The following is a 22891-nucleotide window of genomic DNA, read 5'->3' on the forward strand; positions in this document are numbered from 1 at the left end:
TTACACCAAGCTTGTCTGCCCTATTCTGGAGTATTGCTGTGCGGTGTGGGATCCGCATCAGGTGGGACTGATGGATGACATCAAAAAAGTACAAAGAAGGGCAGCTCATTTTGTATCATCGTGAAATAGGGGAGATAGTGTCACATACGTGATACATGCATTGGAGTCACAATCATTAAAACAAAGGTTTTTTTTGTTGCGACAGGATCTTATGAAATTTCAATCGCCAGTTTTCTCCTCCGATTGCGAAAACATTCTGTTGGCACCCACCTACATAGGGAGAAATGATCATCATGATAAAATAAGAGAAATCAGGGCTCACACAGAAAAATTTAAGCGCTCATTTTTCCCGCGTACCGTTCGAGAGTGGAATGGTTGAGAGACAGCCTGAAGGTGGTTCATTGAACCCTCTGCCAGGCACTTTATTATGAATAGCAGAGTAATCATGTAGATGTACATGCTCCTACTCAAAGCTGAATATTTTGCGTACATCCTTGAGGTATGAAACTATTGGGTCTTTGTGTAGTTTACTGAAAATATAAATCTTCTTTCTTCTTTTAGTTACCTTTCATACTTTTGTAATAATTGTTGCTATAACTGCTTCGTGATCACTGTGGACATCATCAAAGAGGTCAGATTTATTTTTTTGCTAGTATATCCTGTCATGGGTGGGATTTCAAATTATCTGTTCTAACATACGCTATTTTCAGACAAGCATTTCGTATTCTTTTTCAGGGTGTCTTGTGGCTACCACTTACAAAATTGTAATTACCAAAACTGATCGATGTACATTTAAGGTCTCCTTCAATGATTAGGGAATGTGCACTGGCGAGGCAAAACATTGTGACCACTGTCCACAGCAAGACTGACTGCTGCTTGGTGGTGTTGTGTTTGCATGTGACGCAGTGTTGAAAGTATTTAAGTGGAGCAGAGACAAATCGGGAATCATTCTAGTGACAATATGAGCTGAAAATGGTGAAATCCACTGACTTGAGTGACTCTGACAGCGGACAGACTGGTAAGGCCTGATGCTTGCAAACAAGCATTTCAGAAATGGTGAAACTGTCCATGGGAGCATCTACAGAAAGTGGTTGAAGGACAATGAAACCACGAATGTGTGACAGTGTGTTGGTCGTCCATGTCACGTCACAGAACATGGTTGTTGAAGAATTGCCTGCTCTGTAAAGCATGATAGGCAGCTATCTGTGGCATATCTTATGGCAGTTTATAATCCTGGTGCAGAAGTATGTGTCTTGGAGCACACTGTTCAACACACATTGTGAACATGAGTGTCAACAGCAGACAACACATGCTTGTTCCCGTGTTGACCAAATGACATTGTCAGTTATGATTTCAGTGGGCACACAATCATTGAGGCTGAACTGTAGATCAATAGAAATGTGCCACTCGGACAGATGAATCGTGTTTCTTGTTGCACCAGGTCAACGGTCGTGACTGGATATACTGTTACCTAGACGAACTACTGTTAGAATCATGCTCTACACCATGGATACAGGTCGGTGGGGACAGTATTATAGCATGGAGGACACACACCTAGACTTCCACAAGGCCTGTAATAGTACTCAATGGTACCATGACAACCGTGGACAATGTGAACATTATTACAGATCACTGCACGTGATGGCCTCCTGATGGGGTTGGCATCTTCCAGCAGGATAACTGTCCTTGTCACGAGGCCAGAATCAAGCTGCAGTGGTTTAAGGACCATGACAGTGAACTTGTGCTGATGCCTCAGTCACCAAATTTGCCTGATCTGAACCTGATGTAACAAGTCTCGAACACTATTGGATGATGGGTCTGATACTACAGACCAATAGCTTGTAATTTATAGTAACTGTGTGATCTGTGCATAGACATTTAGTGGGATCTACCTCCAGAAACCCTCTAAGAATTCTTTGAGTTCATGCCAGGAAGAACCACTGCTGTATTGCATCCCAGAGGTGGACCAACATGCCACTGAGCATGGGGTCATGATGTGACTTGGTAGGCTTTACAGGTGTAATAATTCTTGATAACCTCCTTGGGTTTGCTGCCAGATCCTGAAATCAACATGATTCAATATTCTGGTGATCCATCTGTCTGCCATCTTCATATGAATACTGCTCCTGTTGAGTCCCACCAAAAACTGATGCCAACGCTGCATATCATCGTCCTGTAAAGGCCCTCATACCGTTCACGGCACACATACCACCCCCACAGTTTCTGCCTTCCAAGACTGAGCTGGTGCCGTGCCCTTAGCAGAACATCAGTGGAAATGATACATCATACTCAATGACAGTTTTCAAACACTTGGCCTGGCCGAACGGAAGAACATTGTATATTTAACCATGACAGTACAGGATTCCATGTCCTACTATGAGGAAAACCATTGTCTCTATTGGTCAGATATCTGACAACCTAATTTCAATTGCTTTTTATGAACACTGTTTTCTCCATAAGTACTAGTAACTATCACAGCCTCATCAAATTTCATCTCGAGTCCCTCGTTTAAGCAATATTCTGCTACTGCCAATTTTCCCAGCTGTTGTCACCTCATGTAATTGCAATGTTTCACACACCTGTCCTGAACTGTGCAAATCCAGCCAATGTAAGCCTTCCGATAATGACACAAAATTTTATATATGCCAGGCTTCCTAAGTCCCAAGTCATTTTTCACAGAGCTGAGTAGTGCCTTATTCTTGGAAGGTGAATTTCACACACACTTAAAATTAATACTCCTTAAAATTCTTCTAATCTTAAACAATACAGCACCAGCATAAGGAATAAAGGCCTCAGACCCATACTCCTCTTCATGCACCTCTGCGGATGGTCCAGATGTCACAGCCTGATGAATTACTTCTCAGAGTATCCATTTTACTTAAACACAGCCATCAAATGTGCAATTTCTTGGGTTAAAATGTCCACATCGGAAATGGCATATGCTCTATGCACCAAAGTCCTAGGGACGCCATTACATTGGTATGGTGGACAGAAACTTTTAGCAGGATGGTTTGTGTGTGCTGGTTTGCAGAGTGTAGATGTAGATGTAGGACTCTGGTGGTCTTTATTCCTCATGATGGAGGCATATTATTTAAGACTGTTATGGGACCATTGCTTTTCACAATATATATAAATGACCTAGTAGATAGTGTCTGAAGTTCCATGCGGCTTTTCGTGGATGATGCTGTAGTATACAGAGAAGTTGCAGCATTAGAAAATTGTAGCGAAATGCAGGAAGATCTGCAGCGGATAGGCACTTGGTGCAGGGAGTGGCAACTGTCCCTTAACATAGACAAATGTAATGTATTGCGAATACATAGAAAGAAGGATCCTTTATTGTATGATTATATGATAGCGGAACAAACACTGGTAGCAGTTACTTCTGTAAAATATCTGGGAGTATGCGTGCGGAACGATTTGAAGTGGAGTGATCATATAAAATTAATTGTTGGTAAGGCGGGTACCAGGTTGAGATTCATTGGGAGAGTGCTTAGAAAATGTAGTCCATCAACAAAGGAGGTGGCTTACAAAACACTCGTTCGACCTATACTTGAGTATTGCTCATCAGTGTGGGATCCGTACCAGATCGGGTTGACGGAGGAGATAGAGAAGATCCAAAGAAGAGCAGCGCGTTTCGTCACAGGGTTATTTGGTAAGCGTGATAGCGTTACGGAGATGTTTAGCAAACTCAAGTGGCAGACTCTGCAAGAGAGGCGCTCTGCATCGCGGTGTTGCTTGCTCGCCAGGTTTCGAGAGGGTGCGTTTCTGGATGAGGTATTGAATATATTGCTTCCCCCTACTTATACCTCCCGAGGAGATCACGAATGTAAAATTAGAGAGATTCGAGCGCGCACAGAGGCTTTCAGACACTCGTTCTTCCCGCGAACCATACGCAACTGGAACAGGAAAGGGAGGTAATGACAGTGGCACGTAAAGTGCCCTTCACCACACACCGTTGGGTGGCTTGCGGAGTATAAATGTAGATGTAGATGTAGAAGCTATTGAAAGCATGTTCTGATGAAATAAGCAAGGTCTTAACTCATATAGGCCTATACAACATATCACTACACCTAAGAGTATTTCCTGGGAAAATGAAATATGCTGTAATCAGATCACTTTACAAATCTGGAGATGAAATGAGTAGCATAAATTATTAACCTCTCTCTCTCTCTCTCTCTCTCTCTCTCTCTCTCTCTCTCGACCAAATTTTCAAATACAATTATTCCCACTCCATGGCATATCTGGTACAGGAACTGCAGATAGTATTTTGAAAGAGAGATAGTCTGTGACATCATCAGAAAATTGGTATGCCTGTAACAGCACCCATACCTAGTATGTTCCAAAACAACACACATAAACACGGAATTTTCCAGTTTTTATACCTCAGGTTCTGTTGGTGATAAAAAGTTAGAGTCAAATGTTTTGGATAGCCCTTGGGCTAGGGACCATTTGTATACCCAACAGAAGGATTGTCTCAGTGTCACTATCCTACAGTCCAAGGTCTAAGTATGAATATTACACACTCTCTCGTGCTTAGGCAAATGGAGCAAATCAGGTAGTTCTTTTTGTATTTGATGTGGTCTGTGGTGGGTTTGATGGGACTTGTGGGAGGTACCATTAGTTCATCGGTGGTTCCTCAGAAAACCGCACAAAAAGGGTATTTTTATTCGATTTTCATCACTAGTGGACTAAAACCCAATCAAGGATTGTGAGATGGCTATGCTCAGCAAATCGCTGAAATTTTTATGATAAATTCCTAAGATCCCAATCTCAGACAACCTTGAAATTTTTTTTTATATCTCTGTCCGTTTCCAAATTTCAGGGGTTCAAAGTTACCCTACCTCTAAACATAAAATCCGGTATGAGGCGAAGACTAAATAATAAATAACCACAGTGAATTACTCAAATTTTAATGGTATATTCTCTAGGCATTTACCTAGAAGAGCCATCTCCATATTTTCAAAAATCTTTATCTGTTACAACACCTCAAAAATATGTTTTTTGGATGCCAAAACCCAGCCATGCATTCTGAGATGGCTATGAACAACAAATGGCTGTAATTTTTAGAATGTATTCCTAATATCCTGGTCTCAGACAACTCTGAAAATTTTCTTCATATCTTTATCCGTTTCTGAGATACAGATGTTCAAAGTCACCCTACTTGTACATGTAAAATACTCATGTAAGATCCAATGTGCGGCAAATTTTCCATTGTTTGATTTTGACTGACAGTCTTCTTCCATCTCATAACCCCAATGCTGTTTTCCTTTGTTACTACTTTCTAATGCCAGTCTTCTCACATGAGTTATATGCCCTGCTGCTCCAGGGAAAAGAAGGGAACCAGCAGAAAGATGCTCCCACTGAAGCACAAAAAATGGAAATACCTGTTTAGTTAGAAGATTCTGACTGAAAAGTGTGGTACCAGCTGCCACAGTCTACCTTCCTCAGCACCTTTAAAATTTTTCCCAAAAATTTTGGCACACAAAAATATTTGCATTTTTCTATGCTGGGACAGAAGTAGTCAGTGGCGGTGGCCAAGAGACAGGAAAGTAAATAATACAGAAAGAGAGACAGTGGTTGTGTTATAGAAAGAGCGAATGTGACAATCTCAATGCGAGGGGAAGAGAGGGACACAATGGCAGTGGAACACAGTTAACAGTGACAGAACAGTGCTACGAAAAGAGTGAAGGAGACAGTGCCAGGGGAGAGGAATATAGAGAAACAGAAACTGGAAGTGGATGAGAGACAGTGATAATGTGAGATGGAGTATACAACAATGACAATAAGGAAGAGAGCGATAGTAACAGTGAGAAGAGACAGCAGCAGTAGGAAGGAAGGAATGACATAGTAACAGTAAGAGAGACAAGAAGGAGACAGTGACAGTGAGAGCAAGGTGTATTAGCAGCACAGAATGAAGGAGACTGTGGCTGTGATAGAGAGAGAGCAGCAGTAATGACAGTGAGCTGCGCTGAATGAGTGAGTGAGAAAGGGCAACTGCAAGTAGATGGGTATGAGCGACTTACATTTTTGGGAAAATTTTTATAGGTGCCGAAGAAGGTAGAATGAGGTGGCTGGTACCCCATTTATCAGTGAACAAAAACATATTTGCTTTTTTTGTGATCTGATAGAAGCATTTTTCCATAGTTTGCAATATTCTGCAAAATTTGCATTCATCACATCTGTGGGGACCACTGTGTGTACCTTACACACAGCAGAGTTAATTGGTAAAGTAGTGCTGGCATAGGACCCACTTACAGGTTTTGAAACCACTTAACACAATCTGTACAATACGCAATAATTCATTTCAACTAGACTTACAAATTCGCTGTAAGTTGGTTCTCTGACAGCACTGCTTTTTCAACCGACCTTGGTGTGTAAGGTACACAAAACAGTCTCCAGAGATGCGATGAATGCAAATTTTGCAGTATATTAAAATTTTCTGAAGAGCGAAATGCATCAATAAGAGTATTGTTTTCCATGCAAGCCATGACTGCCATGACTGCCACTGCCCCCCCCCCCCCCCCCCCCCCCAAAGGACATCACACACATCCATGCCCGAGGCAAGATTCGAACCTTGACCGTAGCAGTTGCGCAATTGCAGACTGAAGTGCCTAGAACTGCTCGGCCACACTGGCCGGCCTTTGAGCACAGAATAAGTTCTATGATTCTGCAACAAATTGATGACAAAGATATTGAATAGCAGTTTTGTGGATCACTTCTACTATCCTTAGAGATTGGCGTGACCTGTTGCACTGTTCGAGGGATCTACAATAGAAAATAGTTAGAAAAGGGGCTAACTCAGCTGCAAGTTCAGAATAGAATCTGGTAGGGATTCCGTCGGGCCCTGGAGCATTGTTCAGTTTTAATGATTTCAGCTGTTTCTCAACACTACTTGCACTAATACTGAGTTCACTAATCTTTTCAGTTGTATGAGGATTACACTGGGGGAATTCTCCTGGGTTTTCCTTTTTAAAGGAATATTTGAAAACAGAGTTAAGCATTTCGGCTTTTGCTTCACTACCCTCAATTTCAGCTCCTGTCTTATTTGCTAGGATCCGGGCACTAACTTAACTATGGTGCCACTAACAGCCCTTACATATGACTGGAATTTATTTGGGTTTTGTGAAAGATCATTTGATAATATTCTGCTACAATAGTCACTGAAGGGTTCAGATATTGTGCTCTTGATAGCCAAATGAGTTTCATTCAACATCTTTCTATCTATAGTCATACACTTCGTTTTACACCTATTACGCAATAGTCTCTGTTTCTTTAGAAATTTCTTTCCAATGGCTGTATACCATAGATCCTATACTTTTGATATACAATTAAATTATTCTTCAAAAATTTGCTGCTATCTATTTCAGGTGTGGAAACCCTATTTAAAGTTATTCCATTTTCTTGATCATGTTTTTCGCATTTAAGGTGCCAAGTGAGTACATGAATATAGCTTCATTACATTTGAGTTGCACATAATTTAATTCCATTCTTTTAGCTCAGAATCTCACACATGGAATGAATCACTGTTAACTAACCCAGTTAAGTTAATTCATTGTAATACAATCAGATTAGGCAACCACTTGATTACACAGCTATTACACTATTTAAAATTAGGTCGATTATTACCGTTGTGTTAAACATTGCGTCATGCGTGACAGGACTTGGGAATTTTATATTCAAGAGTCCTGAACCTGCAGCTCGAGGGGAGAAGTCAGGAACTGTTTAGTGGGTTACAGAGGCAATTTTGTTATGTGTCACACTGTGTGTTCAAAATAATAATAATAATAATAATAATAATAATAATAATAATAAATCACATGGCAATTACTATTCAGTTTAGAAATGCATATGAAATATGTACAAAATTTACAACTTTAAAGACATATTATTTACATTAGTGATCACATCTGAAGTAGAATCCAAGAAATCCGAGAGGTTTCCAGGGCACAAATTTCGAGCGCACCCTTCAACAATATAACTTCAAAAGCAATTGATCCATTCCACAGCAATCATCTTTCTCCATCTGTGTAATACAACACTGCATCTTCCATGGTTAATCTGGATCCTGTTGACTGTACTGTATATCCTACAGGGCAGAGGTGGACTGTTATTACACCATACTTGCAGCCAAGCTTCAGGAATATTGAAGTTATGTTCCACCAGGTTGCTAGCTATTCAGAGCTGAGTTATGTCTGGAGCAAAATCTGTTGATTTGAATAGCAGGTATATCCTCTTTAATTGCCAGTTACTGGTTGTTGCAGGTTTTTTCTATATTTCCTAAGAAGAAGAGGGAAGGCATAGTTTTCAAGTGGTAGGGGTTAAAGCAACCCGGAAAGTATTAGTAAAGAAATATAAATAGGATCAGATATCAGTAAGAATTGATAATGAAAAGGATGTCGATAAAATGTTACAAACATTATTATAGACAATTCATGGGGTCACAGCTAGAGTGAAAGATGTTGAATCTAAAATCAGTGGTGTTGAATCTTAATACGGGGTGTTGAATCTAAAACTCATGAGGCCAATGGTAAAGTGCAATATGAAATGGAGGCCCACAAAAAATTTATGAAGGATTAAATGGGTAATTCATTGGGCTCAAAAAGCAATGAGAAATGTTTAAATTAAAGATAAAGGAGGAGGCTGAAGATAAAGTACAAGAAACAGTAAAAGGATTTAAAGATGAGGTGGTTGTTTGTTGTTGTCGTGGTCTTCAGTCCTGAGACTGGTTTGATGCAGCTCTCCATGCTACTCTATCCTGTGCAAGCTGCTTCATCTCCCAGTACCTACTGCAGCCTACATCCTTTTGAATCTGCTTAGTGTATTCATCTGCTGGTCTCCCTCTACAATTTTTACCCTCCACGCTGCCCTCCGGTACTAAATTGGTGAACCTTGATGCCTCAGAACATGTCCTACCAACCGATCCCTTCTTCTAGTCAAGTTGTGCCACAAACTCCTCTTCTCCCCAATTCTATTCAATACCTCCTCATTAGTTACGTGATCTACCAATCTAATCTTCAGCATTCTTCTCTAGCACCACATTTTGAAAGCTTCTATTCTCTTCTTGTCTAAACTATTTATCGTTCATGTTTCACTTCCATACATGGCTACACTCCATACAAATACTTTCAGAAATGACTTCCTGACACTTAAATCTATACTCGATGTTAACAAATTTCTCTTCTTCAGAAACGCTTTTCTTGCCATTGCCAGTCTACATTTTATATCCTCTCTACTACGACCATCATCAGTTATTTTGCTCCCCAAATAGCAAAACTCCTTTACTACTTTAAGTGTCTCATTTCCTAATCTAAATCCCGTAGCATCACCCGATCTAATTCGACTACATTCCATTATCCTCGTTTTGCTTTTGTTGATGTTCATCTTATACCCTCCTTTCATGACACTGTCCATTCCGTTCAACTGCTCTTCCAAGTCCTTTGCTGTCTCTGACAGAATTACAATGTCATCGGCGAACCTCAAAGTTTTTATTTCTTCTCCATGGATTGTAATACCTACTCTGAACTTTTCTTTCGTTTCCTTTACTGCTTGATCAATATACAGATTGAATAGCATTGGAGAGAGGCTACAACCCTGTCTCACTCACTTCCCAACCACTGCTTATCTTTCATGTCCCTCGACTCTTATAACTGCCATCTACTTTCTGTACAAATTGTAAAAAGCCTTTCGGTCCCTGTATTTTACCCCTGCCATCTTCAGAATTTGAAAGAGAGTATTCCAGTCAACATTGTCAAAAGATTTCTCCAAGTTTACAAATGCTAGAAACGTAGGTTTGCCTTTCCTTAATCTTTCTTCTAAGATAAGTCGTAGGATCAGTATTGCCTCACGTGTTCCAACATTTCTACGGAACCAAACTGATCTTCCCCGAGGTCGGCTTCTACCAGTTTTTCCATTCGTCTGTAAAGAATTTGCGTTAGTATTTTGCAGCTGTGACTTATTAAACTGATAGTTCTGTAATTTTCACATCTGTCAACACCTGCTTTCTTTGGGAGATAGCAGGATTTAAAAATGAAATGAGGGAAATAATTTCAGAAACTACCGAGGATAACTATATCAAACATACAAAATTAGAATTGAGAATAAATAGACGAAGCAAAAGAATGTAGTCAAGGCAAAGACCAAGTTAAAATTCACTGCTGTTGTGTTTTCCAAGACCATAAGGAACATGCCTTCCCCCATGAACCATGGACTTTGCCATTGGTGGGGAGGCTTGCGTGCCTCAGCGATACAGATGGCCGTACCGTAGGTGCAACCACAACGGAGGGTTATCTGTTGAGAGGCCAGACAAACATGTGGTTCCTGAAGAGGGGCAGCAGCCTTTTCAGTAGTTGCAGGGGCAACAGTCTGGATGATTGACTGATCTGGCCTTGTAACATTAACCAAAACGGCCTTGCTGTGCTGGTACTGCGAACGGCTGAAAGCAAGGGGAATCTACAGCCGTAATTTTTCCCAAGGACATGCAGCTTTACTGTATGATTAAATGATGATGGCATCCTCTTGGGTAAAATATTCCGGAGGTAAAATAGTCCCCCATTCGGATCTCCGGGCGGGGACTACTCAAGAGGACGTCGTTATCAGGAGAAAGAAAACTGGCATTCTACGGATCGGAGCGTGGAATGTCACATCCCTTAATCGGGCAGGTAGGTTAGAAAATTTAAAAAGGGAAATGGATAGGTTAAAGTTAGATATAGTGGGAATTAGTGAAGTTCGGTGGCAGGAGGAACAAGACTTTTGGTCAGGTGATTACAGGGTTATAAATACAAAATCAAATAGGGGTAATGCAGGAGTAGGTTTAATAATGAATAAAAAAATAGGAGTGCGGGTTAGCTACTACAAACAGCATAGTGAACGCATTATTGTGGCCAAGATAGACACAAAGCCCACGCCTACTACAGTAGTACAAGTTTATATGCCAACTAGCTCTGCAGATGATGAAGAAATTGATGAAATGTATGACGAGATAAAAGAAATTATTCAAGTAGTGAAGGGAGACGAAAATTTAATAGTCATGGGTGACTGGAATTCGTCAGTAGGAAAAGGGAGAGAAGAAAACATAGTAGGTGAATATGGATTGGGGGGAAGAAATGAAAGAGGAAGCCGCCTTGTAGAATTTTGCACAGAGCATAACTTAATCATAGCTAACACTTGGTTCAAGAATCATAAAAGAAGGTTGTATACCTGGAAAAATCCTGGAGATACCAAAAGGTATCAGATAGATTATATAATGGTAAGACAGAGATTTAGGAACCAAGTTTTAAATTGTAAGACATTTCCAGGGGCAGATGTGGATTCTGACCACAATCTATTGGTTATGAACTGCAGATTGAAACTGAAGAAACTGCAAAAAGGTGGGAATTTAAGGAGATGGGACCTGGATAAACTGAAAGAACCAGAGGTTGTAGAGAGTTTCAGGGAGAGCATAAGGGAACAATTGACAGGAATGGGGGAAATAAATACAGTAGAAGAAGAATGGGTAGCTCTGAGGGATGAAGTAGTGAAGGCAGCAGAGGATCAAGTAGGTAAAAAGACGAGGGCTAATAGAAATCCTTGGGTAACCGAAGAAATATTGAATTTAATTGATGAAAGGAGAAAATATAAAAATGCAGTAAATGAAGCAGGCAAAAAGGAATACAAACGTCTCAAAAATGAGATCGACAGGAAGTGCAAAATGGCTAAGCAGGGATGGCTAGAGGACAAATGTAAGGAAGTAGAGGCTTGTCTCAGTAGGGGTAAGATAGATACTGCCTACAGGAAAATTAAAGAGACCTTTGGAGAGAAGAGAACCACTTGTATGAATATCAAGAGCTCAGATGGCAACCCAGTTCTAAGCAAAGAAGGGAAGGCAGAGAGGTGGAAGGAGTATATAGAGGGTTTATACAAGGACGATGTACTTGAGGACAATATTATGGAAATGGAAGAGGATGTAGATGAAGATGAAATGGGAGATAAGATACTGCGTGAAGAGTTTGACAGAGCACTGAAAGACCTGAGTCGAAACAAGGCCCCGGGAGTAGACAATGTTCCATTAGAACTACTGATGGCCTTGGGAGAGCCAGTCATGACAAAACTCTACCATCTGGTGAGCAAGATGTATGAGACAGGCGAAATACCCACAGACTTCAAGAAGAATATAATAATTCCAATCCCAAAGAAAGCAGGTGTTGACAGATGTGAAAATTACCGAACAATCAGTTTAATAAGTCACAGCTGCAAAATACTAACGCGAATTCTTTATAAACGAATGGAAAAACTGGTAGAAGCGGACCTTGGGGAAGATCAGTTTGGATTCCGTAGAAATGTTGGAACACGTGAGGCAATATTAACCTTACGACTTATCTTAGAAGAAAGATTAAGGAAAGGCAAACCTACGTTTCTAGCAGTTGTAGACTTAGAGAAAGCTTTTGACAACGTTAACTGGAATACTCTCTTTCAAATTCTGAAGGTGGCTGGGGTAAAATACAGGGAGCGAAAGGCTATTTACAATTTGTACAGAAACCAGATGGCAGTTATAGGAGTCGAGGGGCATGAAAGGGAAGCAGTGGTTGGGAAGGGAGTGAGACAGGGTTGTAGCCTCTCCCCGATGTTATTCAATCTGTATATTGAGCAAGCAGTAAAGGAAACAAAAGAAAAATTCGGAGTAGGTGTTAAAATCCATGGAGAAGAAATAAAAACTTTGAGGTTCACCGATGACATTGTAATTCTGTCAGAGACAGCAAAGGACTTGGAAGAGCAGTTGAACGGAATGGACAGTGTCATGAAAGGAGGGTATAAGATGAACATCAACAAAAGCAAAACGAGGATAATGGAATGTAGTCGAATTAAATCGGGTGATGCTGAGGGGATTAGATTAGGAAATGAGACACTTAAAGTAGTAAAGGAGTTTTGCTATTTGGATAACAAAATAACTGATGATGGTCGAAGTAGAGAGGATATAAAATATAGACTGGCAATGGCAAGGAAAGCGTTTCTGAAGAAGAGAAATTTGTTAACATCGAGTATAGATTTAAATGTCAGGAAGTGGATTCTGAAAGTATTTGTATGGAGTGTAGCCTTGTATGGAAGTGAAACGTGGACGATGAATAGTTTAGACAAGAAGAGAATAGAAGCTTTCAAAATGTGGTGCTACAGAAGAATGCTGAGGATTAGATGGGTAGATCACATAACTAATGAGGAGGTATTGAATAGATTTGGGGAGAAGAGGAGCTTGTGGCACAACTTGACTAGAAGAAGGGATCGGTTGGTAGGACATGTTCTGAGGCATCAAGGGATCACCAGTTTAGTGTTGGAGGGCAGCGTGGAGGGTAAAAATCGTAGAGGGAGACCAAGAGATCAATACACTAAGCAGATTCAGAAGGATGTAGGTTGCAGTAGGTACTGGGAGATGAAGAAGCTTGCACAGGATAGAGTAGCATGGAGAGCTGCATCAAACCAGTCTCAGGACTGAAGACAACAACAACAACAACAACAACAACAACAACAAGGAACATGCTACCGAAAAGTTGGGAAAAAAAAATAAAAAAATAATAAAGACCACATCTTCAACACAGGTCAGAATGGGGTTACTTGAAAAGAAGGTTCAGGAAGGACATAATGCAGTTCAAACAGTACAGATAAAAGGCAGAATATCACTTAAAGGGGAAAGTTCAGTCTGGAGTATGGATATTTCAGAAAGGTTTGAAACTTATAATGCTTTTGCAAAATGCTTTCTTAATAAATACTGACCCAGACCTAAGCAGGAAGATGTAACAGAGACTGTAAGAAGAAAACTAAAGTATAATAGTCAGTCAGAGAAAACATTAAAGGAATACTACAAAGAACTGGGCAGAAAATGAAGTTTATTTAATTTCTTTAAATTGTGTTTTTGCATGTTTGGGAGTAAAGCTATGGGGCAACTATATAAGAACAGTTGTACAGTAAATTTTCTCCTCAGAATCCCACATATGGAATTAATCAGTCTCCACTATTACACTTAAGTTCATTCAGTGTAACATAATAAGATTAGGTAAGCACTTGATTACATTGTCACTTACAGTATTTAAATTTAGGTTGACCATTTCTATTGTTTTATAAGCCCTCTTCTTGTTCACAAACAATGCCTTGGACTCTCTGAACTGTAAAAGTGTCTAACAGGTATTGCTATAAATTGACAAAGGGCGGGTCATCAGATACTCTTAGAGAAAACCCTCAGTGTAGTGTCATCAGATGAGAAGTTAATGTATTAAAATCATACTTCTTCAAAGGCAGGAGCAGAGGATGGCTCTAGACGTCTTGAAAAGAGCTTGGATAATCTGTCTATGGTGACTTAGAATGTTATGTCAATGCCATACCCAAAGAAGTCACGACAAACTCCCTATCAATAAGAAAGTAAAATTAGGATCATTCAGCTCCACAAACACAAGACTCCAGAAGGAATTATTGTCATATGTAACAACTAACTAACTAAGCATAGAAATTCCTTAAAGATTTTAGAACTGGAAACATCACATTCTCCAGACAATAACAAGATTACCTTCAGTGAAATTTGCCCCAGGAATTCTATATTATCTTAATGACATCACTGTCCCTAAATCAGCCTATTTGGTTATTTTTGTTCCCTTATGTGTTATTGTATAATCTTGAGGAATAGCATGCTAACTTCATCAAAAATCTTTATGGGGCAGAAAAAAGTGCGAAATTTATGTGCAGCATACATCCAAGAGTATCATGTTGAATCCCTTTAAGGCAGGTTGAAATTATGACCGTATAGCAATAGATATATCCTCTTGTGTGTTTTGTTGCAGAAAATCCCTCTAACTATGAAAAAATAGAGCATGCCATAGTTATAACACCAAATAAAAGGGTGATCTCCACAGTAAATTAAGGTGACTGTCACCAGTTCAAGAGGAGTAAAGCAAGCTTGTACTAAAATATTCAATTCTCTACCAAGCAACCGCAAATGGGAGAATAAACTTCCATTTGAACATAGCTTAAGAAAATATGTCCAGGAACTACTTCTACTCTGTACACAAATTTTTCCACAGAAGCAAATAAAATACAAAAGTTCTGTCCATGACTGTGCAACAGTGATAAACAAGATGACAATAATAATAATAATAATAATAATAATAATAATAATAATAATTATTATTATTATTATTATTATTATTATTTTTTAACCATGGAGATCCGGGAAAAGAATAGGCCTGCGCTATGTTCTGCCAGTCGTAAAAGGCGACGAAAAGAACAAACCACTAATAGGGCTAACCCCCCTTTTAGTGTGATTAGTTGGTTCAGGACAGAACTAATGAAGCCTCGGACAAGTGCTGTCATGGTCGGGGACGACGCTTGAACCCTATCCTGTCCACAATGGTAACGACACTGCCAGCCACACGGAAAATGATTTAAATCCAAATAGAGGTGTTTTGCAGGATATGCTTCCTGCAACCACTCTAGAAGGAAAACAAAGACAGAGGATGAGATGGTCAGATGAAGTTAACCGACACCTCATGTTCTGTTATTACCAAGCAACAAACTTAGGAACAAACACAACTGGATACAGATCACAAGTATACACAACATTTATTACCAGATACTCAGAATTAAAATTTTTAACAGAACAACTACTAGCTGATCAGATCCGTGTAATAATAAAAAATAACAGGATACCCCAATCAGAATTAGAAAACATCAAACAACAAGTACAACAAACACTGCAACAAAATAATGTGCAATCAGAAGAAGAAGAAGAAAATACAGTAATTGACTCAAACATCCCAGAGCAAAACAAACAAAGAACAACACGTATCAATTAAACAATCAGAGGAAAACGAAATCTTAAGACAGCCACCAGAACAAGCACAAATAGAACACGAAGTGACACACATGTTAAATATAGAAGAAAAATTTCAGCTGACATATATAGAAGACAAAGACACAAATACAGACATTAGACCATTCTTGCATAGACCACCAAATAACCCACAAGTCGAAACAACAACAACAACTATCAACACAATCATACACAACAATATAAATGAAAATACAACTATGGAAGAGTTACAACTACTGGTTTATATAGGAGCACTCACTACACTAAATATACACACTAGGCAGAGATCAGAACAACACACAGAAGAAACCCACAAAACCAGCATGGTAACACAGGCTACAGATCAGAATAGAAAAACTGAGAAAAGACATCGGACAGCTAACACAATTTATAAGAAATGAAATGTCAGACAAAAAACGAAAAAGGTTAGGTAAAATCTCACAACAAGAAGCAATAGAGCAATTAGATGAAAAGAAGCAGAAATTACAAGCATTGGCCAAACGACTTACAAGATACCAAAAAGTGAAAATAAAGGAAACAAAACCGAACATTCAACACAAACCAAAAGAAATTTTATCAGACAATAGATAACACACACATTAAAATAGACAACCCACCAAACATAACAGACATGGAACACTTCTGGAGCAACACATGGTCAAACCCGGTACAACATAACAGGCATGCACGGTGGATACAAGCAGAAACGGACACATACAAGATGATACCACAAATGCCTGAAGTGATAATTTAGCCACATGAAGTCACCCAAGCAATTAATTCTACTCACAATTGGAAAGCCCCTGGAAAAGATAAAATAGCAAATTTCTGGCTAAAGAAGTTCACCTCAACACATTCACATCTAACTAAATTATTTAACAGTTACATTGCAGACCCATACACATTCCCTGATACCCTTACACATGGAATAACTTATTTGAAACCTAAAGATCAAGCACACACAGTAAACCCAGCAAAATATCGGCCCATAACATGCCTACCAACAATATACAAAATATTAACTTCAGTCATTACACAGAAATTAATGACACATACAACACAGAACAAAATTATAAATGAAGAACAAAAGGGCTGTTGCAAAGGAGCATGAGGATGTAAAGAGCAACTGATAATAGATGCAGAGGTGACATATCAAGCTAAAACTAAACAAAGGTCACTACATTACGCATACATTGATTACCGAAGAGCTTTTGATAGTGTACCCTACTCATGGTTACTACAAATATTGGAAATATACAAAGTAGATCCTAAATTGATACAGTTCCTGAACACAGAAATGAAAAATTGGAAAACCACACTTAACATCCAAACAAATTCAGATAATATCACATCACAGCCAATACAGATTAAGCGTGGAATATACCAAGGAGACTCATTAAGTCCTTTCTGGTTCTGCCTTGCTCTGAACCCACTATCCAACATGCTAAATGACACAAATTATGGTTATAACATTACTGGAACATACCCACACAAAATCACACATTTGCTATACATGAATGATCTAAAACTACTGGCAGCAACAAATCAACAACTCAACCAATTACTAAAGATAACAGAAGTATTCAGCAATGATATAAATATGGCTTTTGGAACAGACAAATGTAAGAAAACTAGCATAGTCAAGGGAAAACACACTAAACAAGAAGATTACATATTGGATAACCACATTGACTGCATAGAAGCGATGGAAAAAACAGATGCCTATAAATATCTAGGATACAGACAAAAAATAGGAATAGATAACAAATATTAAAGAAGAACTAAAAGAAAAATAGACAAAGACTAACAAAAATACTGAAAACAGAATTGACAGCAAGAAACAAGACAAAAGCTATAAATACCTATGCTATACCAATATTGACCCACTCATTTGGAGTAGTGAAATGGAGTAACACAGACCTAGAAGCACTCAATACACTTACACGATCACAATGTCACAAATATAGAATACATCACATACATTCAGCAACAGAAAGATTCACATTAAGCAGAAAGGAAGGGGGAAGGGGATTTATCGATATAAAAAACCTACATTATGGACAGGTAGACAATTTAAGAAAATTCTTTCTAGAACAAGCAGAAACTAGCAAAATACACAAAGCAATCACTCATATAAATACATCGGCTACACCATTGCAATTTCATAACAACTTCTACAATCCTTTAGATCACATAACGTCAACAGATACGAAGAAAGCAAATTGGAAAAAGAAAACACTACATGGCAAGCACCCGTATCATCCAACACAGCCACACATCGATCAAGATGCATCCAACACATGGCTAAGAAAAGGCAATATATACAGTGAGATGGAAGGATTCATGATTGCAATACAGGATCAAACAATAAACACCAGATATTACAGCAAGCATATTATTAAAGATCCCAATACCACAACAGATAAATGCAGACTTTGCACACAACAAATAGAAACAGCAGATCACATCACAAGCGGATGTACAATACTAGCAAATGCAGAATACACCAGAAGACATGACAATGTAGCAAAAATAATACATCAACAGCTTGCCTTACAACATAAACTTATAAAACATGTTCCCACATACAAGTATGCACCATAAAATGTACTGGAGAATGATGAATACAAATTATACTGGAACAGAACCATTATAACAGATAAAACCACCACATAACAATCCTGACATCATACTCACCAATAAAAAGAAGAAATTAACACAACTAATCGAAATATCAATACCCAATACAACAAATATACAAAAGAAAACAGGAGAAAAAATTGAAAAATACATCCAACTGTCTGAGGAAGTCAAAGACATGTGGCATCAGGATAAAGTTGACATTATACCAATTATACTGTCAACTACAGGAGTCATACCACACAATATCCACTAGTACATCAATGCAATACAGCTACATCCAAACTTATATATATAACTACAGAAATCCGTAATTATTGATCATGTTCAGTTACCCGAAAGTTCCTAAATGCAATGTAACATATACCGTACAGTTAAAAGGAAGTCACTCTTGATCAGGGTCCGCGTCACTTTCCTTTTTTAGCCAGACATAATGTCTGAGACAGGAAAGAGAAATAATAATAATAATAATAATAATAATTATTATTATTATTATTGTTATTATTTATTATTGTTGTCTTAAACACACGTTCTTTTTCTCTCTCTGTCTTCAGGCACTGCAATTGCGTTTATGTCCAAATGCATACACCCCCTAACACATTTGTGGTTATGACAACAATAAATTTAAGATGAATTATGCCATTCACAATACCAGGAGTAAAAATAATTTCCATATAGACTATGTATTCCTTTTGCTTTTCAGAATAACGTTTTATATTCTAGTGCAAAAGTCTGTAACAGGTTACTGGCAGACATCAGCCAGTTAATAGAAAATTTGGAATATTCAAAAACAAAATAAAAGATTGCCTTTCTAGCTGCTTTTTCCACTGTTCATCAGAATATTTACACTCTATGATGTAAATTCTACTTAACTCTTAATATTTGTATTAAACATATCTTTAATTTGCCCGTACACAGACAGCTGATATTGTTTTGTGTAAAGTTACATATATGCTTTTTTTTTAAGTATTAGATAAAAACAGCAGTTGAGTAGATTGAATTTAATTTAATTTTATCCTATAGGATTACACTGTGCACGTTTAATATAGGACATAGAAAAAAAGAGGAAAACATTCACTATCACGTATTTCCTAAAGAACAACTATTTAGTAACACTACTTACACAATTATTACAACCACAGATTTTTAACACACTTTGTGTTTCCTGAATTTTTGAGTTTCCCAAAATTGTCGGTCCATCCTACAGGTACAATTCAAAGTCCATAGCATACTTTGCACAGAAGCTGTTTGTATATTACGATAGCTGCTTCATTATGAATATGATGGAGTCGAGTTTCTTACAGAATTAGTATGCTGTTTCCATTTCAGTTCATTTTCCACACTAATACTTAAGGATCCAATGGATTCTATTTCCTCTAGATTTGTATCACCCTACTCAAAACCCATGTGCTCAGAATTCCCTTTGCACACCCACTCTTTCAGGTTTATCACTAGTTCATTTTCTATGAGCTATTGAGCTGCAATGTTTTCTGAAACATCTGCTCTTTCCTCAAGCTGCTCCACATTTTTGTCACTATCCAATACTGTTACGTCATTTGCATACAATTGTTTTTCTTTATCTTCAGTACCAGACCTATTTCCATTATAAACAGCAATGGTCCTATTACCAAACCTTGCAGTACTCCATATTTACAATGTAGGAAAAGACAGATTGCTACTTACCGTCAAGATGACACGATAAATTGCAGATAGGCACAATTAAAAGACACTTACAGAAAGCTTTCAGCCACAACCTTCATCAGTAAAAGAGAGACTCACACTATTCATACACACAAGCAAGCACACCTCATGTGCACATGACCACCAGCTTCAACATCTCCGGCCCGAGATGCTGGAGTTGCCAGTCATGTGTGCACGAGGTGTGCTTGCTTGTGTGTACGAATGGTGTGTCTCTCTTTTACTGATGAAGGCCGTGGTGGAAAGCTTTATGTTTCTTTTAATTGTGCCTGTCTGCAACTTAACATGACTTCTTTATGGTAAGTAGCAACCTGTCTTTTGCTACATTGTTGATATTCTTACCTGGAGTGCTCCATTTTCGATGGCTTTGGTTCCTAACTGGTGTGTCTTCCCTCCAATGTTTGTATGAGCATTTCATGGTCAGTGGCGTCGAATGCTTTGGAAGTATCCAAAAACTCTGGAGACACATTTTTTTTTCATCTAATGATAGTATAATGTATTCTGTCAGATGGGCAATAGCTGATGTATTCTATCAGACAGGCAATAGCTGATTCTGCAGATTTACTCTTTCTGGAACCATGGTATGATGGTACAAGTATGTCATGTTTGTTCATATAAACTAATAACGTTATGAAAAGCAAGTTCCTACTCACCATATAGTTGAGATGCTGAGTCGCACAACAAAAAAACTGTTCCAAATAAAGCTTTCAGCCCGTAAGGCCTTCATCAAAAATAGATCTCTCTCTCTCTCTCTCTCTCTCTCTCTCTCTCTCTCTCTCTCTCTCACACACACACACACACACACACACACACATAAATGCAACTCTCACGTGTGATGCATCTCAGGTAGGATGTCCCTCATTCCAGGGCTTGATGGCAGGCAACCAAAGCCCTGGCGAAGGATGAGGATGTGGTTCAGTTGTTCCAGTCCGGTGTGGTACTGGGTGATGAAGGGGACACTCCTTTGTGGCTGGTTCTTGGGACTGGTGGGGGATTGGGGGTGTGAGGGGGAAATGACACAGGAGATCTGTTTGCTTACTATGTCTGGGGGACAGTGCCTTTCTGTGAAGGTCTTGGTGAGACCCTCAGCACACTGAGCAAGTTCTTGTCATTGCAGATACGCTGTCCCCAGGTGGCTAGGCTGTATGGGAGAGATTTCTTGTGTGAGGGGGATGACAGCTGTCGAAATGCAGGTACTGTTGGCTGTTGTGGGTTTAATGTGAGCAGAAGTGCATATGGTGTCATCAGGGAGGAGGTGGTTAACATCCAGGAAGATGGTATGTTGGGCTGAGGAGCACCACCTGAAGCAGATGGCAGAGAAGGTATTGAGGTTGTGAAGGAACGAAGATACAATGTCTTGGCCCTGAGTCTAGATCATGAAGGTATCATCAATGAACCTGAACATGACTAGGGATTTGGCATTTTGGGAAGCTACGAAGGTCTCCTTTACATGGCCCATAAAAAGGTTGGCATGGTAGGGTGCCATCCGGGTGCCCACGGCTTTGGTACGGATTTGTTTATATACCTTCCCTTCAAAGGAGAAGTGGTTGTGGGTTAAGATGAAGTTGATAATATGTATGAGGTAGTGGGTTTGGACTCTGAAGCATGTTGGGAAAGGTTATTTTCAATAGCAGTAAGACCATGGGCATGAGGGATGTTGGTGTATAGGGAGGTGGCGTCAACAGTGAAGAGTAGAGACCCATTTGCCACCTTCCAAGAATTCCTTAGCTCCAACTTACAAGGGAAACTCCCCACTGCACGCCCCTCAGATTAGGGGTAAGAGGGCCCAGTGGACAGCCCGTCAAGAAATGAACACAGATCAAGCATGAAAACAGGAAAAGGATGTACTGGACTGTGGAGAGGGAAAAAAAAAAAAAAAAAAAGCAAAATAGAGGTAGTCAACAGACCAAGAACAAGAAGTGCAATATAGAGCAGCCAAGTACAAAAATGGCATCGTGGATAAGTGGTTACAGTGTTAGACTGCCATGCAGCTGAGCCGTGTTCAAACCTCCCTCCTGCAATTTTTTTTTCTTTTTTTGTCATCGCTGTTCATTTTATTCAAATTTGTGTGGACTTCAAAGCGAATGAACCCATATTCAAAGCTCCATTGTACCATTGTCCCCCCCCCCCCCTCCACACACACACACACACACACACACACACACACAAAATTATGGGCAGTCCATGCAGTCACTGACATGTCTGTTATATTCAGATTTATGTCTCTGTCATGGTGTAACATTTGTTAGCAACAGTGAGGTGTAAGGTAGGGACATTTAATGACAGTTGATTCTGCACAACTACTCTAACAGCATCAAAAGGAAGTGGCTTTAAAATGGGAATCGCAAATGTTTGATGACATGGCAACAAGTCAACCAACTCCTCCACGGGAAAACACATCTGGTGTGTCATACACGGCATTAATTAGTGACAGTGCGTGTCATATGATAGCAAACTCTTATCAATGCACCTAATTTGTGTGACTGCTAAGTGAGAGAGCTACACCTCTGTGATCGATATAGATGTTCATATGAATGTGAATGATCACTCCCAATGAAATAATGAAAATATAATAGTTTGTCACATAAGCTTCAACAAATAAACACAACCATTTCACAATCACACAGTTACTCTGTGCTCTATCAAAACATGTATTTTTTAATGTTTTTGAAGTTGTGTTCTGGTTTGGAAGTCTTGACACCTGAATTCCTTTGTTGTAACATAGTT

Source organism: Schistocerca nitens, chromosome 4 (genome assembly GCF_023898315.1).
Source record: "Schistocerca nitens isolate TAMUIC-IGC-003100 chromosome 4, iqSchNite1.1, whole genome shotgun sequence".
Taxonomy (NCBI): domain Eukaryota; kingdom Metazoa; phylum Arthropoda; class Insecta; order Orthoptera; family Acrididae; genus Schistocerca; species Schistocerca nitens.